General features: G+C 39.0%; 1 protein-coding gene across 4 annotated transcripts in view; it reads right to left on the bottom strand.

Moving 5' to 3' along the window:
- The window catches only part of ENTPD1 (ectonucleoside triphosphate diphosphohydrolase 1), a 102094-nt gene that overhangs the window by 71220 nt on the left and 5924 nt on the right, over positions 1-24950 (bottom strand). The window contains exon 1 of one of the 4 annotated variants that reach the window (XM_072626349.1): positions 9133-9301. The exons of 2 other annotated variants lie outside the window; for them this stretch is intronic. The gene's annotated coding sequence lies outside the window, so the exon portion shown is untranslated. One more of the 4 variants, XM_072626356.1, reaches the window with a different exon arrangement.

Here is a 24950-nt window from a genome sequence, read left to right as displayed (position 1 = left end):
GAATTGAAATCAAAATGGAGGAAAAAGTGAAGTACATACAAAAAGGAAAAAAGAAAGAAAAATAGTTTAGTTGAGCTGATTCCAGGGGCAGACACCAAGGAAAAGGGTAGGAAACACTACTTCTTCCTTTATGCCTCCCTTCCTATATGTCATTGTGGCCTTTGCCAAGACCTAGAACCCAAGCTGCTGCTCTCTCCTTTGAAGTTCTGGCAATAACTGTCCAAAAGAATTCAGCCAAAGTTCCTAACTTCATTTTTACACTCTGCTCAGATCCCTAGTATCTAGTATTATAATCACTCGATTTCAAATTCTCTTGAGCTGATTCTTACCAGTGTGGCTTCAATAATTTAGTCTGATGAGCTGTGAATTCTCAGAGCACCCCACACACTGATAGGTGAATGTCAGTACAAAAACTCATCCCCAAATCAACCACAAGGGGTTTTTAGAGTATTGTTGTGGATTATCTAATACACTGGCTCCCTTCAGTCACAGATAATTAAGAATGTACAGAACACTGGTGCATCCCCAAATCAGATCATAGGTTTAGAGCCAAAAGAAACTTTAGATATGATCTAGTCCAATACCATCATTTAAAAAATTTATCTTATTTTTATTGGTCTTCTTATATCATCTTTATTTTGGAATCAATCCTGTGCCTTCTGTTATATCTCTTATAATGAAGAATAAGGAAGAAGAGAAAAAGCTGTCCATTAAAATCAACCAATATACCAACCATATCTGAAAGCATATCCACTAATCTACAACATAGTCCCATATGTCTATGAAGAAAAAAGGGAGGTGCATTTTCTCAATTCTTCTCCAGGGCCAAGTATGGTCATTATAATTATATAATATTCATTTTTTTGTTCTTTTTATTTACATTGTTGTAGTCATGGTGAACACTGCTTAGTTTTGCTTATTTGAAAATATAGCTGTTCTTATACGTATCTCATGCTTCTCTCAATTCTTCATATTCTGTGGTCCTAGGGGGGCAATATTGCATTACATTCACTTTCCACATTTAGTTTAGTTATTCCCCAATCAAGAAGTATCACCTTCATTTCAGGTTTTTTTGCTACCACAAAATTTGAATATTATGGGATGTATAGGACCTTTTTTGTTGCCTCTGACCTCCTTAGAATATGTGCCAAGCAAAGGGAATCTCTAAATCAAAGAATATGGACATTTCAGTCACCTTCTTAGCATAATATCAAATTGCTTTCCAGAATGGTTAGACCAACTCATAGCTGCACCAAGAATATATTAGTGTATGTATCTCTCTCCATTATCCTTGATGATTTCAATGGCCATGTTGTGAACCCCTTCATCTAGCCCCCCAAGTTCATGGCTCTCCCATCTCCTTGATGCTGTAGACTCTAATCACATCCTACATCAGCTTCATAGCAACCAAACCACACTTTACCTCATGATAATGTGACACTTCTCCATCAATTCATTAATTAATTAATGAACAATTATTAAACACCTACTAAATTCTAAGTTATTAAACACCTACTAAATACTAGGCACTGCAAATACAAAGTCAAAACAAGCTCCCTCAAATTTACAGTCTATCAGAGAAAGCTATGTGTGCACATAAAAATAAATATGACATATATTGAGTAATTTCAGGGGGCCCACTAGTAGTCAGGGAGAGCAGAAAAGGGTATTGTAGAGGAAGGAATACTGGAAATCAGCATTGAAAGGACCTGGAAATTCTAACAGACACAGTTGAAAAGGGAGCACATTCCATGTATGGGGAATAGCTTGAGGAAAGGCACAGAAATGATAGATTGTCAAAACAACAAGGACACCAATTTCACTGGACTGTAGAGTACACAGAAGACAGTAATGTGTAATAAGCCTGGAAAGGTGAACTGGAGTCAGACTGTGAAGGAGTTTAAATACCAGAGTTGCTTCCTTTTTATCCTAGAGACAATGTAGGGGCTAATGGAGCTTTCAGAGTAAGGGATTAACATGGTCCGACATATACTATTTGAGAAATCTTAAACTTTCAGACATTAGCCTGTTACCTTTCAAATCTCCCATTTCCCAACACTAAAATTGTTGACTCGTAGTTCTGACCAGGTGCCCATAATAATGATGATGATGATGAATTTGTTATCCCTTCTGGCTATACTCAACTCCTATCCAGGCTTGATTGACCATGGACTCATTGTCTTCAGAAATGGATTGAACTTTCAAGTTCAACTAGTCCAGGTTCCCATCAATTGCAAGCATGTATTCTGCAATAAGGCATAATGCCATGGGCAGAGTGCTAGATTTGGAGACAAAGGTCCTGGGTTTGAACCTTGATTCTGTTGCTACCTGTGTAACCTTGAGCAATTCACTAAACTTCTCTGGGCTTCCATTGCCTCAACTATAATATGAGAATGTCGGTCTAGATCAGGGGTGGGGAAACTGCAGCCTTGAGGACACACATGACCCTTTGACCAAATCTAAACGTCACAGAATTGAAGTTTGAATTCAGTCAAAGGGCTGCACTTGAGGACCTACAGGGTCACATGTGGGTTGTACACCACAGGTTCCCCACCCATGGCCTAGATGATCTCTAAAATTTGACTCTACAAGCTCAGAAAAAAAAGGTCATCTAGCCTGTTTGAGCTCTTTATAAGATGAGACAACTCTTCTGCTGACTACAAGCTCTTTGAGAGCAAAGACTCTTACTAGGTTTTGTATCCCCTCTGATAACCAGCATGATGTGCTACATCATAGAGGTGTTAGCATGGAGCAGTAGAAAGAGTAGGATTTGAAGTCAGAGGACCCGGGTTTGAATCCTGGCTCTGTTATGTGACTAAGGACAAATTGCCCTTTTTGGACTACAGATGTCCCATCTATAAAATAAGAAAATATTATTAGATGATCACTGAAGACCCTTCTTATTTCAATCTATGCTCCTGTGAATCTAGACACCTTGTAAAAAAAAAATTGTTGAATTATATCACAGTCATTCCATTGCTGGAAAATCCTAATTGCTAAAAAGCTTTTTCTTATCTTTAGCTAAAACCTCCTGGGTCTATAACTTCCACCCATTGTTCCTCCCTCTGGAACAATCCAGTGCAAGACTACTCCCTCTTCCACAACTCAGCCTTGCTCTGAGAGGAAATAGACAAACAAGCAAAGAAAGTATTGTCCTAACTCCCAGGCTTCCTTGTTCCCCCACACCCTGCCTGCTCAGGGTGAACCTGCAGCTGCCAATTCTGCCACTGCTAAATTGGTAAGAAATATGGAAAATATGTGAATAAATAAGCTAGCCTACATTTATATAGCAGAAAGCTGCATTTTATCCACTCTGACTTTTGACCCATCTAACTCTCTAATAAGTATCACATAAACTCACTGGTCCTGGATTTCCAGGGTTCTAGAAAAGAAGTCTTTCCCTGCCCAACCCTGGAGATGTTAGAGATTGAACCTAGGAACCTTCTGCATGGCAGGCACATGGACTTCCACTGACCTAAAGCCCTGGTGCTATTGCCATAAACAACATATTTCCTATTAAAATGAACCATTTGAGAAATGATACATATTTGAAAAACATATCATATTGCTCCATAGAAATAAATACATTTAAAAACTATATTGAAATTGCCTCTTTGCATGTCATGATAAAAATACTCTCACATCACTGGAAGGGATCTTAGAGAACATCTAACTCAGTCCTTTTTAGATGAGGAAATTGAGTGTCAGAAAGGTTGTGTCTAAGTCTAATAGTCTAAGACTATTCAGTGAATTAATGGCAGAAGTGAAGCAATGATCTAGGCCAGGGTTATCATTAAGCTATACCACCTACACTCACCCTGCAGCCCCGGTGAAAACTCATCCTTAAAACAACATTAGTCTATTTGTAGTTTCTGCCACACTTTTATCCAGTTTTCCCAGCAATTTTTGCCGAACAGTGAGTTCTCATCCCAGAAGCTGGGGTCCTTGGATTTATCAAACAGGAGAGTGCTATAGTCATTGTCTACAGTGTCTTGAGTACCTAGCCTATTCCACTTGTCCACCCTTCTGTTTTTTAGCCAGTACCAAGTGGTTTTGATAATTGCTGCTTTATAATGCAATTTGAGATCTGGTAGTGCTAGGCCACCTTCCTTAGCATTTCTTTTCATTAGTCCCCTTGATATTCCGGACCTTTTGTTCTTCCAGATGAATTTTGATACTATTATCTGATAGTTTAATTGGTATGGCACTAAATAAGTAAATTAATTTAGGTAGAACTGTCATTTTTTATTATATTGGCTTGGCCTACCCATGAGCAACTGATGTTTTTCCACTTACTTAGATCTGACTTTATTTGTGTGAAAAGTGTCTTGTAGTTGTGTTCATATAGTCCCTGAGTTTGTTTTGGCAGGTAAACTCTCAAATATTTTATAGTGTCTACCCTAGCTTTAAATGGGATTTCTCTTTCTATCTATTGCTGTTGGGCTTTGTTACTAATATATAGAAATGCTGAAGATTTGTGTGGGTTTATTTTGTAACCTGCAACTTTGCCAAAATTGTTTATTATTTCAAGTAGTTTTTTACTTGAATCTCTGGGGTTTTCTAAGTATATCATCATATCATCTGCAGAGTGATAACTTAGTTTCTTCTTTGCCTATTCTAATTTCTTCAATTTCTTTATCTTGTCTAATTGCTATAGCTAACATTTCTAGTACCATATTGAATAATAGTGGTGATAATGGACATCCTTGTTTCACCCCTGATCTTATTGGAAATGCATCTAGCTTATTATCATTGCATATAATGCTTGCAGAAGGTTTTAGGTAGATACTGCTTATTATTTTGTGGAAAGTTCTCTTTATTCCTCTGCTCTCCAATATTTTTAATAGGAATGGATGTTGTATTTTGTCAAAAACTTTTTCTGCATCTATTAAGATAATCATGTGGTTTCTGTTAGTTTTGTTGTTGATATGGTCGATAATGCTAATAGTTTTCCTAATATTGAACCAGCCCTGCATCCCTGGTATGAATCCTACACGATCATAATATATTATAAAAAAAAACAAAAAACAAAACCATTATGCTACTAGGTTTTCCTGGCTCAGACGATCTAGTTCCGACAGTCCAACCCAACCCACCATGAGCAAGACATTGTGCTAAATTCTGGGGATACAATGTCAAAAATGAAGCAGTCTGCCAGATTTGGTGGTCCATATCTGTAATTGCTGCTATTTCAGAGACTGAGGCTTATGGATCTCTTGAGCTCAGGAGTTCTGAGCTGCAATGTGCTTGCCCTAAATCTAGCAAAAATAGGGTGAACCCCTGAAAGAAGGGTATCAACAGGCTGCCTGAGGAGGAGAGAACCAGCTTTGGTCAGACACAGCAGGATAAAGCTATATCCACTGACCAGGATAAATCGACAGCAAGATCTGATCATAAGTGGTTGCTGCACTTCCAATAGGCCAGATAGACAGACTCAGTCCCAAAAACAAACTAGAAAACAAACAAGCAAAAACCAATCCTTGTCCCCAAGAAGCTTATTCAAAGCATCTCTTTCTCTGGTCCCATTAATTCCCCAACTCAGTTCAAGGAGCCACTAGACACACTGAAAATCGCTCAGTTCATTACTTTTTCCAGGGATTATTTTAAAAATTGGCACATGATAAATGCTACAAATGTGTAGAGGTTTTGTCAATGTCACAACTGTCTCATGTCAATGCTGATTCTGATAGGGCTAACTCTGATAACGCTGACTGCGACAACACTGGCTCTGACAATGGCCATGGTTTCACATTGGACTACAGCCCAATGAGGACAGAGATAAGCTGCTCCCAAACATCATATTCAAATTAGTGGGATTTGATAAAGACAAGCTTTCCTATTTCATTGTACACACCACAGTGGGTATCATTTCTAATCTTGTCTTACATATTATGGGATCTGTCTTTTTGAGTTTTGAATTCTTCCATGAAATACCAGTTACAAGCAGACATTGTATGAGCCAGCTGCAACAATCCAACAGGTCACAAAAAATGTCATGATGAAGGTAGTTCTCAAATCTCTAAAAAAGGTCTCAGAGCTATACCAGCCTTATTGAGCAGACCCCACAGAGGCAGGCTTGTGAAGGGCATTGTGGAAGATGATGTGGAAACTGACACAGTATTTTCTGTTTCAGAATATCCAGTCTTTGTTGAGCTCATTAAGGCTGAACCAGGGAGAGGGTCTTGACAGAAAGGATAAAGAAGGCTTTGAATAATCTTGGAGCAGGAGGAGAAGGCAGCCAGAGAAAGCCATTCTTCAGAGGGTGACGGTGGGCTGCTGGGTGCCTATGAGACTGTAAGTGCTGCTGGGTTAATGGGGCCTTGCAATCTAGCATGATTCTCTTTCTTTTTGATCTGGGAATAACACAAATGATATGAAAGTCTGCCCAGTTCTTTATTTTGTACCATAGACCTTACCAAACTATATCCACTGACCAGAATATTATACAAAACATCATTTTGTTTTCCTATGCATCACAAATCATTTCTTGGAGTGACCAACCATTGGACTGATGAGAGGAAACCAATGGGCCATGTCACAAGCAAATCACAGAGAGACTTAACTATTGATGAAGTGCATTCTAAAAAGATTACAGAGACTTTGATGTCCAGTGCAAAACCACCTAGCATCAAGGATCTTAGAATTTTTGAGTTGTGAGGGACTTCAAAGGCCATCCAGTAAAACTTTACTCCTTCCTATGATACTGATACAACAGCCCTGCCAGGGGGTCAGCCAGCCTCTTCCAGGAACAGAGTGCTCCCTTTGGGGACTGCAGGTAAGAAATTAGAAAGAAAATTTGAAAAAGGAGCTTCTTTTCTGGAAAGAAATGTAAGCTGATGAGTCAATAAAATCATTAAAATGTGTCCCAATGTTTTAATTAATTTAATTTTTAAAATTAATTAATTTTAACTAAAAATTAATTAATTACAGATCCATTTCTGGTTTGGTTCTATGGGAAATATCATTTTCACAGTGGTCGTTTTTTTAAACTTTTACTAATGACAATTAGTGGACCAGTAGAATTGTATACAACATAGCACTGAATGTCAACTAATATTTTTGATTCATCATTTCTTTGTCTGAAGTTTTGCAGTGGAAATCAACATAAGTATGATGACCCTGGGAAGGGGATATATTCCACTATGTTGCTGAAATGGAATAGGCAAAAGAATCACAAATACTCATTATCATGTTTCCTCTTCAGCTTAGGTGGGCTGACGACACAAAGCACAAAGCACAAAAAATTATTGTAACCCATGCTGGCCTAGGCACTCAGCCTTCACCAGGTACTGAGGACTTTTCAAGAGACAAGGCCAATTGCTTGACTCTAGGGGAAAAGTTAAGGTAGACTGAAAGGTTTTCCTTTGGAGCTTAATACTTAACTGCACTTAACTTTCAAATAATTTGCTCTTCTGCTTCCTCAGCTGCTCTAATGAATGTTGTTGCTGCAAGACATATTGTTGTGTGTGTGTGTGTGTGTGTATATGCATGTCTTTGTGTATGCCTATTTAAGCACTGAGTCCATCACACAGACGGGCAGGTTGTCATTCACTTCCTATTTAAGTTTCTAAACAATTAATTATGGCCAATGGTTTTCAGGTGGAATTCTATTTGGTTTAAAAAACAAAACCCCATCATGTTCAATGAACTTTGAGACTTCAAGACTTCTTTTTTCTGAATGTATTTGTCAAAAGTGAATGTGGTACACTGTGCTATTTGTTCTTCATAAAATTTATTTCCTCTTTCTAATTTTTCCTGCTCATTTGTTCTAGTTGCAAAGACTTTTAAACAGTGGAATCCATGCGGGACACCTCCTTCTAACAAAATTAGCTATAACAAACTAGGCTGAATGCAAGCATTCTATTGATTTCTAAGCAAGGCTTTATTCAGTTAGATTAAAAAAGAAGTCCACAATCACGGTATAAAACTTTGTAATGACAAAAAAAAAGAGGTCACATTCATTTTGTATTTTGCTTCTGAAAGGTGTGTATACTACTATTTAAAAAAAATTATCACCACTGTTAGGTTATTCTCTACTTTTTTCTTTTTAAAAAATACTCATTTTTACGGATACCTTTCCTTTTTTACAGCATAGTTGTTTGTAGTACAAATCTCTTTCTCTTCCCCATCATCCACAACAAAGATTTTAAAAGGAAAGGGAAAAAAAGCAGTTCAAGAATACTAATCAATCCATTGTTTGGGTCTGACAATATTTGCAACAGCATTCCATATCCACAGTCCCTCTAAGTCTGAAATGAAAGGAAAAATCCATTTTCTCAACTTTTTTCTCTGCTTTCCTTCCCTTCTCCCCCAAAGTAACCACAGAAACTGCATTCCTGCTATGCTAAGTCCAAGGACTACCAGCCTAAAAAAAGAGATCTGCAGTTTCCCCCTCTGTAAAATGAGGGACAGGAGACTAGTGTCACTAACCCCTTCTGACGGATGTTACCATGCTCTGATTTTATACAAAAGAGTAGCAATAAGGAGAGAAAGACGGAAGCAGTGAAAGTGAGGCAGATACATTGTTTCATTTAATAAGGCAGCAATTGGCAAGCCTGGAGAATGAATCTTGATATATGAAACACTTCTCTGTATTGTCATCTCGCCCATCTGTCTATGCAGAGTGAGATTGTAGTTCTGCGCAGAGGAAGCAGAAAGCTGCCAGAGGACAATTCTGAAAGTCCGTTTTTGCTCACATTCAGTAAATAAGGTTGTTTCAATGACTTCTACTGTATGTTGGGCATTCTTTATCTCATTCAAGAGAATTCTTCTCTCTTTCCTCTCATTCTGATTTTCAGATACTTCCATTGATGGAGCTGTTCTGCCAAATTGCACATTTTACCCTATTATCCCATATGGGCTATTTACCCTATAAGTCTATTATATCCTAATTGGATAATTGGTAAGTTGAACCTCCAAAGGGTGCCTACTACTGGAGGGTGACTTTCTAGTACTGTCTTTCACAAGACCTTATCTGTGAACTTCCCTTTTTGATTATCATTCTAAATCAATTACTCAGTCAGACTTAATTAGCTTATAGAAATTAGCATTTACTATGGTAGTCTACTAAGAACAATTGGTACAAAACATACCCCAAACTTAAGAGTACATGTGCCAAAGGGGATGACTCACAGCTCCTGGAAATCCTTTTCCTGGATGGCTTTTAAAGTTCACCTTAGGTATGGTGAAGCTTTCGTTGTAGAGTACTGGGTTCCTGACGCAGACACTGTCACCAGTCACTACTATTCCAGGGATGCCAGTCCAACTCCTCTAGCCTTTGAAGTCCACAAGGTCCTCTGATCTGAAGAAAAGGAGGGAGGAGGGAAGGAGGGGAAGGAGGGGAAGGAGGAAAGAGACAGAGGCTCTCTCTTTTTCTCCCTCAAGTGCTTCCTTCTTGGGTTTGACCGGAACTGCTCTCTCCTCTACACTGCCAGACAGTAGAAGGTTAGAATCTGAACTGGCTTGTTATTTTGTGACCCATAGGGTGTGACAGGGCATAAATAAATATAATGCTTTTGTTTGATTGATTTAGAAGCATAGTATACCTTTGATAAAGGTATCAGTTAGAGTATTTTATTAATCACTTTAAGTGGGATTGGGTGATCGAGTGAATCAATTCAACACCCACTATTACATATCATTTCTAATTCAGGTATGTTACATATTTCTAATTCAGATGTGTTGTCTTTTTGTTACTGTTTGAGCAATAAAAACTGGAAGAGAGGAGTTCTCTATAAACAATTTTCATTTGTCTTCCAGCTATAAATAATTCATTTCTGGTCATTTAGGTATAATCATAAAATATACCAATCATAATAATATACCATTAATGTCACACCATTTATAAATATACCACCAATAAAATGACATAATAATACACTTTATATGGCAATCTGGCACATTATTACTAAACTGTTGATCTGAAAAATAGGAAATATAATGGTGTCTTCAGGTAGAGCAAGGTGAATCCTGAGCAAACTAGCTGGGTCTGTGGGTTAATAAGAAACAAGCCCTGGCAGTGAATTTGAAGATGAAAATGCCAATAGGCAATTCATGGACTTTCATACATCGCTCAGGACCCAATGGAATGAGTCAATTCATTGTCTTCTTTTAACTGCTTTTTAAGAGGTTGGAAATAGGAACTAAGAATTTAAGTTTATTTGTAAAGTTGACAATCTTTGTTGTTATTGAGTCCTTCAGTTGTGTCTGACGATTCATGACCCCATGGACCATGCTTGGCTCTTCTAGCCTCCATTATCTCCCAAAGTCTTTCCAAGATCATGTTCATTGCTTCCATGACACTATCCATCTTATCTTCTTCAGTCCCCTTTGCCTTTTCCCTTCAATCTTTCCCATCACAGTCTTTTCCAATGAGCCCAGTCTTCTCATTATATGGCCAAAGTATTTACATGTCAGCTTCAGTATTTGACCTTCCAGTGAATAGTCTTGAGTTAATTCCTTTAACTGACTTTAACAAACCTTGACTGATTTGATCTCATTTACAACCTTTAGCTTTAAAATTAAAAACATTCATTGATTTTCAAGCTATCCAACATAGTAGTCTTGTTTTCAGTTGTTTCAGTCATGTCTAATTCTTCATGATCCCATTTGGGGCTTTCTTGGCAAAGATAATGAAGCAGTTTGTCATTTCCTTCTCCAACTTATTTTACAGATGAGGGAGCTGAGGCAAACAGGGTTAAATGACTTGCCCAGGGTCACACAGCTAGTAAGTATCTGAGGCCAGGTTTGCACTCAGGAAGATGAGACTTCAGGGCCAGCCCTATCCATTGTGCCACCTAGCTGCCCCTATACCACCAGAAAGAATCATAAATATCTCCTTTGGCAAAGTTCGACTACATTTTCAAAACTGAATTTTCAAAATCTAAGAGTCATCTTAGGGAAACTGGATTTCCAAAGGGCTTGTTGATTTGTTAGCTTGTTAATTTCAAAGACTGTCTTCTGATGGTCAGTGTGGCTGGATTAAGGGGAAAGATGCAATACAAGCCTGCAACTGGTTAAGTTCGAAGAAAGAGAATAAAGATATGTGAAACTTGTCCTAACTGGAAAGAAGAATTGAGGCAAAATATTACTAGAGGAAGAAAAAACAATGTTCTGTAGCTGGTGGGAAGTATTAGCCCCACCTCCCCCAAGCCCATGCAGAAGATTGGCCCCCATACATAGATTATAGGGCTAGAAGCTGGGAGACCTGGAAGAAAGGCTGGAGGGTAAGAGAGAAGTTAAGCAAAGAGCATCCCCAAGGCAGAACCTGAAAGCTAGTGGTCAAGGGAGGACCAGGGATCTAGATTAAAGCTCTCTGTGCACAGGAACTATACCATTTACTTTTGGGTCCCCCATAGTATCCAACACAGTGCCTCAAACACACTAGGCACCCAGATTTTGTTGAATTCATTTATTAAACAATTACTAAATACCTACTATGCTACATCATAGGGATATTAAAATTAAAAATGACACAGCCCTATAAGGAACCTTATCATGAGGCTTGGGGTGGGGGTGGCGGAGAAGGGAGGTAGATAGGTGGATATTACATAGATGTGATAGAGACAAAAGGAATATCCAGACAAAATGTTCCAGAAAAATTTGAAGTGGGAGAGCTGGAATCAGACTTGGAAGAGGTGGGGGCATCAGTAGAATAGAAGTTACACAAAGTAGTAGGGTGTGTCTAAAGCAGAAAAAGGTTAAACAAAAGAGGGGGCGGGTAGGAGCAAGGCTGAGAGTCCAAATCAGGAGAGCCAGTTTAATTCAGGGTATAATACATGGATACCAAGAATCAGAACAAACATCAGATCACAGATTAGAGCAGAAAACAAACAGGAACCAAAAGAACATAAATACTAGAAGGCCAGACAGCAACATAAGAAAAGGGTAGTTGAAAGTCCACCATGCCAGTCAGAAAACAGGAAGTTTATAGGAACTGCAAGGGTAGGAAAAACAAAGCAGTTGAATAATACAAAACATAGGTACTAAGAAGGACTCTGATCATTCAGGTCTTAGACTCAAAGCTTTTATATGGTTCTTTTTGAGGAAGCAGCTAATTCTAACATGGCTAGCTAACATGGTGCTGCAGGTGGGACCACTAGGCTGAGAAGCAGGTATGCAGGTGGGGAAATCAGCAGCTTCCAGCAAGAAGATCCTGATACTGCCCCAATTTTTCCCAGGTAGTAAAAGATTCTCATTTCAGTAGGATCAAGGAAGGCCTTATACTTTAACCAAGGCCTATGGTCAATTAACTGCTTCCTAAGACTGGTCTTCTAGGTCAAAGTCTTCTTCATTTTGTGGTAGCAGAGTAATAGAACATGGGGCCTGGAGCCAGGAACACCTGAGTTCAAATGTGGCTTCAGTCACTTAGCTGTGTGGCCCTAGGCAAGTCACTTAATCATGTTTGCCACAGTTTCCCTATTTGTAAGATGAACTGGAAAAGGCAATGGCAAACCATTCCAGTATCTTTGCCAAGAAAACCCCATATTCATGAATTTGAATAAAATGACTAAACAAAACTGGTCTTCTAGGTCATAGATTTCTTAATCCACTAAATAATGAATTTAGACTTATTTTCTTGGAGTCTAGGACACAGCACATCGGGTATTCAGTCAATAAATATCTATTAAGTGCACACTATGTGCCAGGCACTGTGCTAAATGCTAGAGATACAAAAAGAGGCAAAAGGCAGTCCCTGCCCTCAAGGAGCTCACAATCTAATAATATTTTTCATGTTCTTGGAATATGGTAGAGTCTGAGAAATAGACTGGTCTTGTAGGGCTTCATCTGGAAGATAAGAAATGTGAAATATTTAAGTTGTCTGAAAGGGTAAGAGTCTAAGAGACCAGAGGTAGGCTTGAAAGTGGTAGCATGCTTCCTTGATAATGATGTTTTGATTTTGCCAGCAACCTGTCATGAATTGATATACTTCTTTCCTTATGCCTGAGATAGTGGCTTCAGGACTTAACCTTCCGATCAACTGCTACCAGGACTAAGGACGATGCAGCACTTAACTTGGAGTCTGCCACATAATAGGCACTTAATAAATGTATACAGACTGGTGGCTGATGGGGAAGCAGTCAAAGATGAGTAACATGAGTTAAGTTCATGTGACATAAAACCGTTTGTTGGGAAGTCCTGTTGATAGAATCAGAAGCATCTGGGAATTTTATTGAAACATTTGGTTTGAGTATAAAATGGCAGGATTGGACTACAGGATGTCTAGGGCCTCTTCCAACTCTGCATTCCAGAAGGTTTTTTTGGAGGTAGTCGGCTGGGAAAGAAGCCAGAGGTCTAGTATTACTAGTGACAATTTCCAAAATTAGGAGATAAATGAAAACTGTGGTCACATCTAACAGGTGATGAAGTTTTTAAAATGCAGTCAAAAACCAGTTCAATACTAATCTGTCACCCCAAAGGTTAAGTATGTATCTTAAATTACTTTCTATAACCTCCAGCAGTCTACAGCGGGGTGTCATAGCTTAGGTTAGAGGACTAACATGAAGGAGCTAACTTGGTTTATTTATTTGTAAATATCCAAAGGTCATTGGAGTAAGGGAGTGGGATGTCTTCCTGATGTAGAAGTGCAAAAGGATTGGGGGTGGAAAGTGGGTACAAGGAGGGAAAAACTATTTGCTATTGGAGAAAATATCTCCAGAAAAAAAAATCCAGACTTTGTCAATAAGGAAACTGAGTCCCAGAGAGATTGTGACTTACCCCAAGACACATAAGGAATAAGTGTCAAAACCGGTATGTGCACCCAAGTATTGGGATTCTAGATCCTCTTTTCATTTTTCCATACTCCTACCACCTGGATGGTGAAGCGGTCCTATTCCAGAGGACACTCATATCCATCAGAGATCATGAACCTCAGGGAGCCAGAAGGAGTAGAGGACCAGGGCCAGAAAGGACAGATATTAGAGGTCCAGAGAAGCTCTAACAGATACCCCTACCCTCTGGATGTCATTGGCACTAGAGAGCCTAAGCTTCAGTGGACCCAGAGATTAGGATATGGGAAATACTCCGTGTATGGACTATTTTCTGGACATGCTTCATTCTCTAACATCTTGGGACAAGGCTAAGGAATTAGTACAAAGGGGTGAGTTCAGTCTAACCTTGGAGGAACTTCAAGATATTTACTGTTCAAGACAAATACCAGGGTAGAATTCCCTGCAACCTATTCTCCTAGCTCCCCAGTGTTGATAGAGACAAGCCCTGGAAACAGATGCCATCACCCTACACAGAAACAATGCTCAGTCATCAAAGAACCCTATTGGGTAGAGGCCTCTGTTACATGGTTTCTTCTACAATCTATAGAGGGCAAAATCCCAGTTCCAATTTGAATTATCTGTGATTTAGTTACCAATATCCTTTCACCTGCTACCTATTTGCTACTCTGGCAATTCTCAAAGTGTGACTTGGGGATCCCAAACAGTCCTCAAGACCCTTTCAGGGGGTACATCATAATACTAAGGTGTTTTAAGTTCTAACATGGTAAATATCAATAGATATAACCCACATAAACAAAACTTTTGGGGGTCCTCAATAATTTTTAAGAGTATAAAAGAGTCCTGAGACCAAAAAAGTTTGAGAACCTTTGCCCCGCTCTCATGGCTATCCAAATCTTGGCCCCACAATAGTCCCCATTGTCCCCTGTGCTCTCTTCTCCTTGTGCCCTCCAGAACCCCTCCTTTATTGTTTTTCTTTAATTTTAATTGTTATTAATCTTTATATTTTATATTACATTCATTTACTAATATGTTTGTCTGTAAACAATCAGCAAGACTTTCCTTGTAACAAAAATTAAATAAAAAAACAGTAAAGAAAAAACCTGCTCAGTAAAAATAACCAACTTATCAGTTGCAGCCAACAGCATTTATTTATAGCATTTTCTACCCAGTCTCCCACCTCTTCAGTGAAGGTAGAGAAGTTCATTGTCTCATCTCTGCTCTGGGGCCAAAACTGGTCATTTAATTGATCAGCACTTAGATTCATTTACTGGTTCTTTCTGTTTATGTTGTTATAGTCATTGCATACATACAGTGATTTTAGGACTTCTGTTGACTTCACTCTGCATCAGTTCATGTCTTCCCATGTTTATCTGAATTCTCCATAGCTGCCATTTCTTGTTGTACAGTAACATTCCATTCTATTCATATGCCAATACTATGCTTATTCAAGGCCCCATTGATGAACAACATCTTTGACTTCAGTTCTTGGTTACCACAAAAAGCATTGCTGTGAATATTTCAGTATACATGGGACCTTGACTTCTAGCAGTGGGATCTCTGGGTCAGAGCATGGACATTTTAATTATTTTACTTCCCTGTTTATTTTTTTTTAACAAACTTCTCTCCATTCTTAATGCCTTCACTTCATATTCTTTCCATTTTATTTCACTGGCAAAACACCTGACTCTTGACCATATAGGCTTCACTATGTTCTAAGCTTATGAAGAATACCAGATGTACTAAGTGCTCAACTCCAAGAAAACAAGTCTAAATCCATTTTTGAGTAGACTAAAAAGGATATCACCTAGAAGACCAACCTCAGGAAGCAGTTAACTGGCCAGGTCCAAGTACATGGATAAGTTTTGACCCTACAGAGGTGAGAATCCTCCCAATTGCACAGGCTTGTAATCTTGGAGTTATTCTAGATTCTTGTTTCTTCCTCTACCCCTGTATTTGATGCACTAATCAAATTAACTAAAATTAACTAAACAAATTAGCCAAGCAAATCAGAAGTTGCCAAATCTTCTGAATTCTACCTCTATAAAATCTCCTGCATTGCCATCACTCTAATTCAGCCCTTTGTCATCTCTTGCCTGGGTTATTTTAATAGTTTCCAAATTCATTTGTTTGCTTCTAATCTCTCCCTTCTTCAAACTATCCTTTACACAGTTGTCAAAATAATCTTCCTAAGCGAAGCTCTGACCTTGTCACTCTCCTGGTCAATAACTTTAAGTTTCTCCCTATTGCCTCTAGGATAAAATATGAATTCATCAGCCTGACATTTAAGGTCCAGTAGGGTCAGATGCACATAAAAAGGGGCAATACATAAAGATCCCTATGGGCCCACACATTGATTTAGAAAATCATTTGTTGTGTTTTTATTTATGTTGTCAAATATTTCCCAATTATATTTTAATCTGGTCAGAGAACTGAGGAGTGTCGCTGCTGTAATGGCCCTGCCACCTGTTAATACCCCTGCTCTTTCTATATTCCAACTCACCTGGACTTCTAGAAGTTTCCCTAATTTGGCATTTCATCTGCCACTCTATTCGTTTTCATAAGCAGTACCCCATGCCTGGAATGCACACCTTCCTTTTTCATTTCTGCCTCTTGAAATCCTCAACTTCCTTCGAGGCTCTGCTCAGAGGTCAGCTCTTCTGTGAAGCTTTCCCCAGCTGGTAATGCTTTCTTTCTTTCCAAGCTACCTTGTATTTTACTTCTCTGAAGACCTGTTCTATGCTCCCAATAGAATGTTAGTTACTCAAGTCTGTGGTCTTTCATCTTTGTCTTTGTATTTCCAGTATGTGGTACAGTGCCTAACACAAAGTTGTCACTTAATAAACATTTGTTAAGTTGAATCAGAGTCCCTGGTCCCAAACATTGTAATTATGCTATTTCTGGATTAACTCTATGAGTAGTGGAAAGACTTTTATATGAAATGGCTTTAAACAAAAAGCCAAAACAAGAGAACAGTGTCAATGCTGACTACAAGAATGCGAATGAGCTTAGATTTAATGCAATGACCCGTTTTGGTCATGGAGGCCAAATGATGGGTAAAGGAAGGGAATAAGCTTAAGGTCACAATTCGTTAAGTGTCTGAGGCAGAATTTGAAATCAGGACTATCCTGACTCTGGGCCCAGTGCTCTAATCACTGCACCACCAGCTGCATCCAATGGCAAAGCACATTTCTCTACTTTCAGGGTCAGAAGTGGTCACTAAGTGGATTGGTTTTGTTTAAGAGCTTCTTGTGTGTTAAGTAAAAGGGCTTCCTGCAGGGCAGGGGAGGAAAGATAATAATAAATGAAGGTGGTGTTTAAAAAAAGAAAAGAAACAGAAAGCGGGGCACCAATAAAAAAATTTTAAAGTGCACAAAAAATAACAACTATAAATAGAAGACACGCAGGGGGCTGGAGCCCTGTCTCTGAGACAAAACCGCCTCATGGCTTGGCTTCTCCTGATTCCTTCAGCTGCTAGTGATTCTCACCATAAATTACCTTGTCTTTATTTTTGTATATACTTATGTGTATACACATTGATTCCCCATAAAGAATATAAGGTGCTTGAGGATAGGGACTGTTTTACTTGTGTCTCTGTATTCCTAGCATAGTGCTTCGTATGTGGTAGGCAGGTAATAAAGGTTTGTTAATTGCTTGTTTGACAAGAGGCATCTATAACAAAGGATTAGGTTCAGTCAGGGTGGCTCAGGAACTTGTCCCAGGCATAAGCCCACTGATATAGTATACCTTTTATCGTTGTTTTTTTTTAATGGGTGGAATAAAGTGAGTTTACTCCCCAACATGTACTCACAATCACAGTCTGGTTCCTTTGAAGGTGTCTACTGAGATTGTTGGGGTAAGCCTATGGGACTTTACTCCTAAAACAATAGCTCATAAGCTCCTATGGATATGCTTTCCCATTAACAATCAATCAATAGATTGTCTCTTAGCAAAGATATTTTTTCAAATGGCATAGCAAAAACAGTAGTTGCAAAAACTTCCTTCCCCCCACTAAATTTGAGATGTCCTTTCCCACAATGACAGTGTCCACTCTTCCAGTGGACATAAACTTAGAGTATAATGGTGGCAAAGTACCAGTGTAGGATTTATGTGTAGCAAAGGCAACTCACAACTACTGGTTCAACTGATCCTAGAAGTCTTTTCTTTCTTTGTAGAGTCCTCACAAAGTGTGCCTTGGGTGCAGCATTTTTGTTGGTCAGGTGGCTCTACTTTGTTCCCAGAGTCTGATCTTCTTCATACCTGTCCATCTTCTCTGCTATTGGGGGTCATCCTCCTTAAATCTGTGTCCTCCCTCAAGAGGCTTTCTCTCTGTATCTATTTGTATCTGTCTGTACGTCTTTGCTCCTTTCTAGATGCAGTGCCTCCTACTAGCCAAGTAACTCCCCTTCAAAGATGTGACTGATGTCAGGGGGCTGAGGAAAGAGAAATTCCCTCCTCTCTTCCTCCACAGGCAACTCCTGGTTTACAATCTCAATTTATCTTATCCTCAAACTGCTGAAATTTGTTCAGGGCATAGCTATTTAAATCTCCCATAGAAGTGGCCGGGTTTTTTTGTCTAGTTCTCTCCTTGACTCAATTAGAGAGGTGCTTGTTCCTTATAAAAGAATCATGTAGTGTTACTGCATTGTGTATGACTATGTTAACTAAGGGAGGGGGGAAAGGAATAAGGTGTGGGAGAAGGAAAATCACATCCCTGATCCCTTATACAATAAGTTCCAGGCAAATCAAGGACAAAAATTCATTACTCACAAGAACGGCCAAAGGCCTAAGATCTCTGTGGAGATACTAATATTAACGGCTGCTACTGAGTAACTACCATATAACTGAAAGAGCATTGGATTTGAGGTAATAAGAATAATAACAGCTAGCATTTATATAACACCTATTATGTGCTAGGCACTATACAAATATTTTCTCATTGGTGCTATTATTATCCCCATTTTACAGGTGAGGAAACAGAGGTAAACAACTTAAGTGATGTGCCCAGGGTCACAATTAGGAAGTATCTGAGGTTGGATTTAAACTAAAGTCTTCTTTTATCTAATCCCAATGTTCTATCCAGTGTTCCACCTAGCTACACCCTCCCACGGGTCAGAGATGATGATGATGAGGAGGAGGAGGAGGATACTGACGATAACAATGTCTAATCTTATTTCCATTTTTGACAAAATTTCTAAATTGTCAGATCAGGGGAATATTGTAAATATAGTTCATCTAGATTTCGGCAAAGCACTTGATGTATTTGATACTTTCATGTTATTCTTGTGGAATATGGGCTAGATCAGACATGTCAGATACATAGCTGGCAACACTCCCAAGACCCCAAATCAGATTTAAATGTAATTGAGAAATATTTAACAAAATGAACAAAAAATATGATAGGATGTAATGTTAACTTCTGGTTTCCAAAGTCAATATGCTGTTTTCAGGAATCCTTATGTGTCCCCAGTTCTATTTGATTTTGACACCACTGGGTTAGAAAATGGTACAGATAGGTGGATTCAGGACTATTTGAATGGTTGAATACAGAAAACTGTCAGTGATGGTTTGACATTAAGTTGGAAGGAGTTAATGGGTGAAATAAAGTGAGTGGAGCACACCCTAGGGCTACTCTACAATCTGAACTCCAATGGAGTACTTCTGGGTTCTGTGTTTGGCCCTGTGCTGCTGAACATTTTTTAACAGTGATTTGGGTAAAAGAGTAGATGGTATGCTTATCAATTTGCAAAAGACACTAAGTTGGAAGAGATAGCTAACACAGAGGATAACAAACAAAAATGAGAAAGATATTAGTGGTCTAGAGCAGTGGTTCTCAAACTTGTTGGTCAGAACTCCTTTACACTCTTAAAAAATTATTGAGACCTAAAAAGCTTTCATTTAAGAGGGTGATATTATGGACTTACCATGTTAGAACTTAAAATATTTTGGTATTACTATGAAGATAATTTTGAACTAGGGACCCCCTGGAAGTCTTTGGGAACCACTGAACTAGGACACTGAGATCAGTTCAATAAAATATCATAAAGACACATGTAAGGCTTATACCTTAGAAATAAATTTCACAAGTATAGAGATTAGACAGCAGTACCTCTGCAAAAGAGATGGAGGTTTTAGTGGACTGCAAATGTAATACAAATGAACAGGGTGCTATGATAGCCAAAAAACCTAATGCAAGTTGGAGAAGAAATAATACCCAGGACTAGAAAAGTAACACTCCCATTGTAGTCTTCCATGACCAGACCACATCTGGAGGACTGTGCTCAGTCCAGGGTGTCACATTTTAGGAAGAATATTGATAAGCTGGAGAGGTTTCACAGGAGAGCAACCAAGATACTGAAAGACTTCAGAGTTTTGACATATGAAAATCAGAAGAAGCTTGGGATGTTTAGCCCTTTAGCCTAGAGATGAGAAAACTTGGGGGGAAAGGGTGTAGGAATAACACATTGATAGGCTGTCTTCAAATATCTGAAGGACTGTCAAGTCTTGCTTGACCCCCAGAGAGTAGAGCTAGAAGCAATGGGTGGAAATGACCAAAAGGCAAGTTCAGGTTTGACATAAAGAAAAATGGGCAATTAATTTGATCTAAAAGTGAAATTGGCTGCACAGGAATATCTGAGACATTCAAGCAAAGGAAAGATTGCGGGCTCTTAATCTCATTCTACAAAGAGGTTTATGAATTTGGATGGGGAAAAAGACTAATGGAAATTTAGCATTTCCTTCAAATAAATCCCTTCACTTACAAACTTTATGCTGAGAAGGGATCTATAAACTTCCCTAGACACACACAAAATAGGGGAAAACCTAATGGTGTTGGATGATCACTTGTTGGGCACATTGTAGAAGTGGATGAGACAACCACTCCCTCCCAGTCCTGAATTCCTGAGGCTGCTTTCAGTTCTGAAATTATCTGAATTCTCCAAAACCCCATTTTAGAAATAGCCTTCAAACTGTGGAAGGTCAATAGGAAAGGTTCTATAGTTTTTGTTGCTTTCTCATTTTTCTGGACCTCAGGCAACAATTCCAGGTGCGGGGGAAGGGAGGGGTAGTGGAAAGATCACTGAATTTGGACTCAGAAAATTTAGGTTCAAATTATAACTGCTTTATTTACTTAATAACAGTTGAAATCAATTTGCCTCTCTGGGCCTCAGTTTCTTCATTTGTGAAATGGGGGGGGGGGGGGGCCGAAGTAGCTCTGTAAGTTCTCTAAATCCTGAGATCCTCCGTGAGCCCACTGATGTAGAAATTGTAAAAGAACCTAGAAGCCATCCCATCTCTCCCTGGGACCTGATAGAATATCAGAAATTTCACTGATAGGAAACAATCAAGGTTCCAATCCCTCAGCATCTGAATGAAATGTAGATCTTTACAAGACATGTTACCATTTCTCAAAGGAGTCTTAAAGATTATCCCTCTCCATCCCAAATATCCCATTATTCCTTGCTTGATGAATACGGAGGATGTCCTGGAGCCAACTCTAACTGGCTTGGAGGGTTGATTGTTAAATTTTCAAAATAAACATGTACACCTCAGAGATCAGCTACACATAGGGTTTAATGCATTGTTTTGTTGATTGCCTTAACTTAAGAAAGTGTTAACAATACAGATCAAACTTAAAAATTGTGTGCATACTTTCTTCCTTCCCTCTTTCTTTCTTTCCTTTCTTTCCTTCTTTCTTTCTTTCTTCCCTTTCTTTCCTCCTTTCTTTCCCCTTTCTTTCTTTCTTTCCTTTCCCTCTTTCCTCTTTCTTTCTTTCCTTCCTTTCTTCCTTTCTTTCTTTCTCTTTCTTTCTTTTTCTTTCTTTCTCTCTCTCTCTCTTTCTTTCTTTCTTTCTCTCTCTCTCTTTCTTTCTTTCTTTCTTTCTCTCTCTCTCTTTCTTTCTTTCTGTCTTTCTGTATTTCTAGTTATTTGTTAAACATTTAACGGTGTATCTCTGAGTAGATGGGACAGTTTATTAGGCACATCAGAGTGACCTCTAGAGCCTGGTTAAAAGCATTCATTCCCACTACAAAGGGCCACTGTGACTTGGGAGGATTTGGAGTCAGAAGACCTGAGTTATACATGCATAAACTTGAGAATTTTGATGCAATTTAACAAGCATCTCTTAAATACTTGCTGTGTGCCACAGCAACAGGCAATGTGGTTTACTGGCTCCAGGGATCTCTTTGGGACTCAGGAATACTTGGATTTAGGTTCTGCCTCTGTACACACTACTTATGTGACCGTGGGCAAAGCAATTAACCTCTTGCAGCCTCCAGGCATAGCCTGGACTCTAAATTGCATTTGGTACTCTCTGATCTGCCTGTATAAAGAGAGTTTCAACACAAGGAGTTCCTTGTTGTTGTTCAGTTGTTTCAGTCATGTCAGATTCTTCATGACCCCATTTAGGGTTTTCTTGGTAAAGATACCGGAATGGTTTGCCATTGTCTTTTCCAGTTCATTTTCCAATGAAACTGAGGCAAACAGGGTTAAGTGACTTACCCAGGGTCCCACTGCTAGGAAGTATCTGAGGTCATACTGCACTATGGCGCCACCTAGCTTCCCCAAGGAGTTCCCTTTTCCCTACATTTATGAAATCACAAACTTAGGTGGGGAAAAATGTGTGAAGCACTGTGTTACATACTGAGGGCGTAAAGAAAGGTCACTTTATGTCCTTGGACTTCTCTTTCTTCATCTGTAAAACAGGAGAGTAGACTAGAAGTTTCCCAATATTTCTTCCAGTCCCACTGTTTTCTGCTGTCCAAGGCACCTGGGTTCTTGAAGGATCCATGAAAACAAATTCTCCTTTCTAAAGGTGTGGAAGAATATTTGGATACAGTTCCATCTTGCACCCCTCCTCCTGGGCATCTCTGGGTAATTCTCAATTCTTCCATAGCCACCACTTGATATGGATTGGTCCATGGCCAACTGGGAGAGATGATGTCACTAAGAAACATTTTTCTTCTCTCTCAAACAGGCAGTTTTCTAATTTCCTATAGCGCTAGTGTCCTCTGAGGTGCTGAAAAGCTAAATTAATATGTATGCACACTGTCACATCTGCAGAAGAGACCAAGTGCTCCCCTGCCTACACAACCATGAAGAGTTTAAGACAACCCCAGAAAGCATTTTTTTGGAAGCCAGGGGTATTACACAGTTCGAAGAGTATGACCAGCTATTCAAAATGACCATATCAAATGCTGAAAACAGTTTTCCATTCTTCTCCCTTGAGAACCTCACACAGATCTAATTTCATAAAGAGCCAGAAGTCCTTCGGTCTCCCAAAATTCAGATGAGTGGGAGCAGGCACTAGCTTTTAAATCATAACCTGGCTGAGGTCATAGACATCAACATATCATATTAATATGGAGAGTCTGTCCAGAATGCATTACCTCTCCAGCCTGGAGGGTATCATCCAATTCTCTGATACAACATTGCCTTACTCTGGGATTTAAGATCCTTTACAATCTGTGTTCAGCCTTATATCTGAGGTTCCCATATTGGAATTCTCCACTCTAGCCAAACTGATTTACTCACTGTCTCAAACATACCTTATGCAGTCACATCTCACCACCATCATTCACATCTGCATAGAATGTCCTTCCTGATCTTCTTTGCTTACCACAGATCCTTTCCATCCTGGAGGGGCCGGCTTGTGTCTCATCCCTTCTTTGAAAACTTGGCTAATCATGTCTCCCTCTTCTGAACTACTGGCCACTTCTGTGGCATTTATCAGTGCAATTTTGTATTGTTAGCTACAAGGCAATGTAAAATATAAATATAAACTCATTCTATAATATAATATAAATTATACTATAAGCAGAGCACAAACTCACTCTAACCAATGAATGTAGGATCATAGATTTAGTTGCAAGGGACTTTAGAGGAAATCAACCTCATTTTGCAGATAAAGAAACTGAGGCACAGAGACATTAAAGTGCTTGTCCAATGTCACATAGCTGGTGCCTGAAGTGGGATTTGAAGCCAGGTCCTCCTGACTACAAATCCAGAGCTTTATCCACTCTATCATATCGCTTCTCAGTTAAAACACTAGAACAAAACCCTATTTGTAAAGTTGGTTTTCATTATATCTATAACACTACGCTGTTCCTATAAAAACAACTACCTCTAGTAATACTGTTTACAATAGTAACAGTAGATTTGCCCAAGGGCAACTAGGTTGCACAATGGATAGATAAGAGTGCTGATCCTGGAATCAAAAAGACCTGAGTTCAAATCAGACCTCAGACACTTACTAGCTGTGTGATCCTGGGCAAGTCACTTAACCCCATTTGCCTCAGTTTCCTCATCTGCAAAACAAGTTGGAGAAGAAAATTGCAAACTACTCCAGTATCTTTGCCAAGAAGACCCCAAATGGAGTCACAGAGAGGCAGACACAACTGAAACAACTCAGCAGCAACAACGTTTTCCCAGAGCCAATTAATATTAGACAGCCAATATTTCTATTTGTTTTATCTTCCTATGAATGTTATAAACTATCAGAGGAGAGATACCATGTCTGAAGTTTCTTTGGTTCTAAGTGATGTAGTGGATAATATCAGTTTGGAGTAAGAAAGACCTGAGTTTGAATCTTATCTCAGACACTTAGCAGCTGTGTGCCCCTAGACAAGACACTGAACTTCTGTCCACTGCTGTTTTCTTCTTTACTTAAGATGGGGAAGATAATAATTCCTACCTCCCATGCTGAAGGGGTCAAATGAGAAAACATATCTAAAGCGCACTTTGCAAACTTTCTCCTGCTATGTGATACTCTTCACATTTCACCAAATCATCGTACAGAGCAGTCACTTCAAATACTTCTGATTTGGTTGACTAATGCTCTTCCTTCCCTTATGTCCAGACCTTCCATCTCTACGTTAAAACAACTACATATATGCTCTTACTAAGTTTCTTCCAGAACCAAACACTATTCATGGTTTTTGTATTACTACAAACCTTCTGCTTTATCCCACATCCTTCTGCCTTAACATAAAGGGGTCTGCCCATAGTGTTACCCCAAAGCAAACAAACATAATCCCTACCCTCTCTTCAGGTGATGATAGAATATGCCAAGGAAGGTGCTCACATTTATATAGTGCTCTGTGGATACCACAGCCTTAACATATATTGCATTTGATATATATTAGACTCACACATGACAACTCTGTGGAGCTGGGAGTATTATTATCCTGCTTTTACAAATAGAGCAAGCATCTGGTTCCAGATCAG

Source organism: Notamacropus eugenii, chromosome 1 (genome assembly GCF_028372415.1).
Source record: "Notamacropus eugenii isolate mMacEug1 chromosome 1, mMacEug1.pri_v2, whole genome shotgun sequence".
NCBI lineage: Eukaryota > Metazoa > Chordata > Mammalia > Diprotodontia > Macropodidae > Notamacropus > Notamacropus eugenii.
This window is presented reverse-complemented; position numbering and strand designations above follow the sequence as displayed.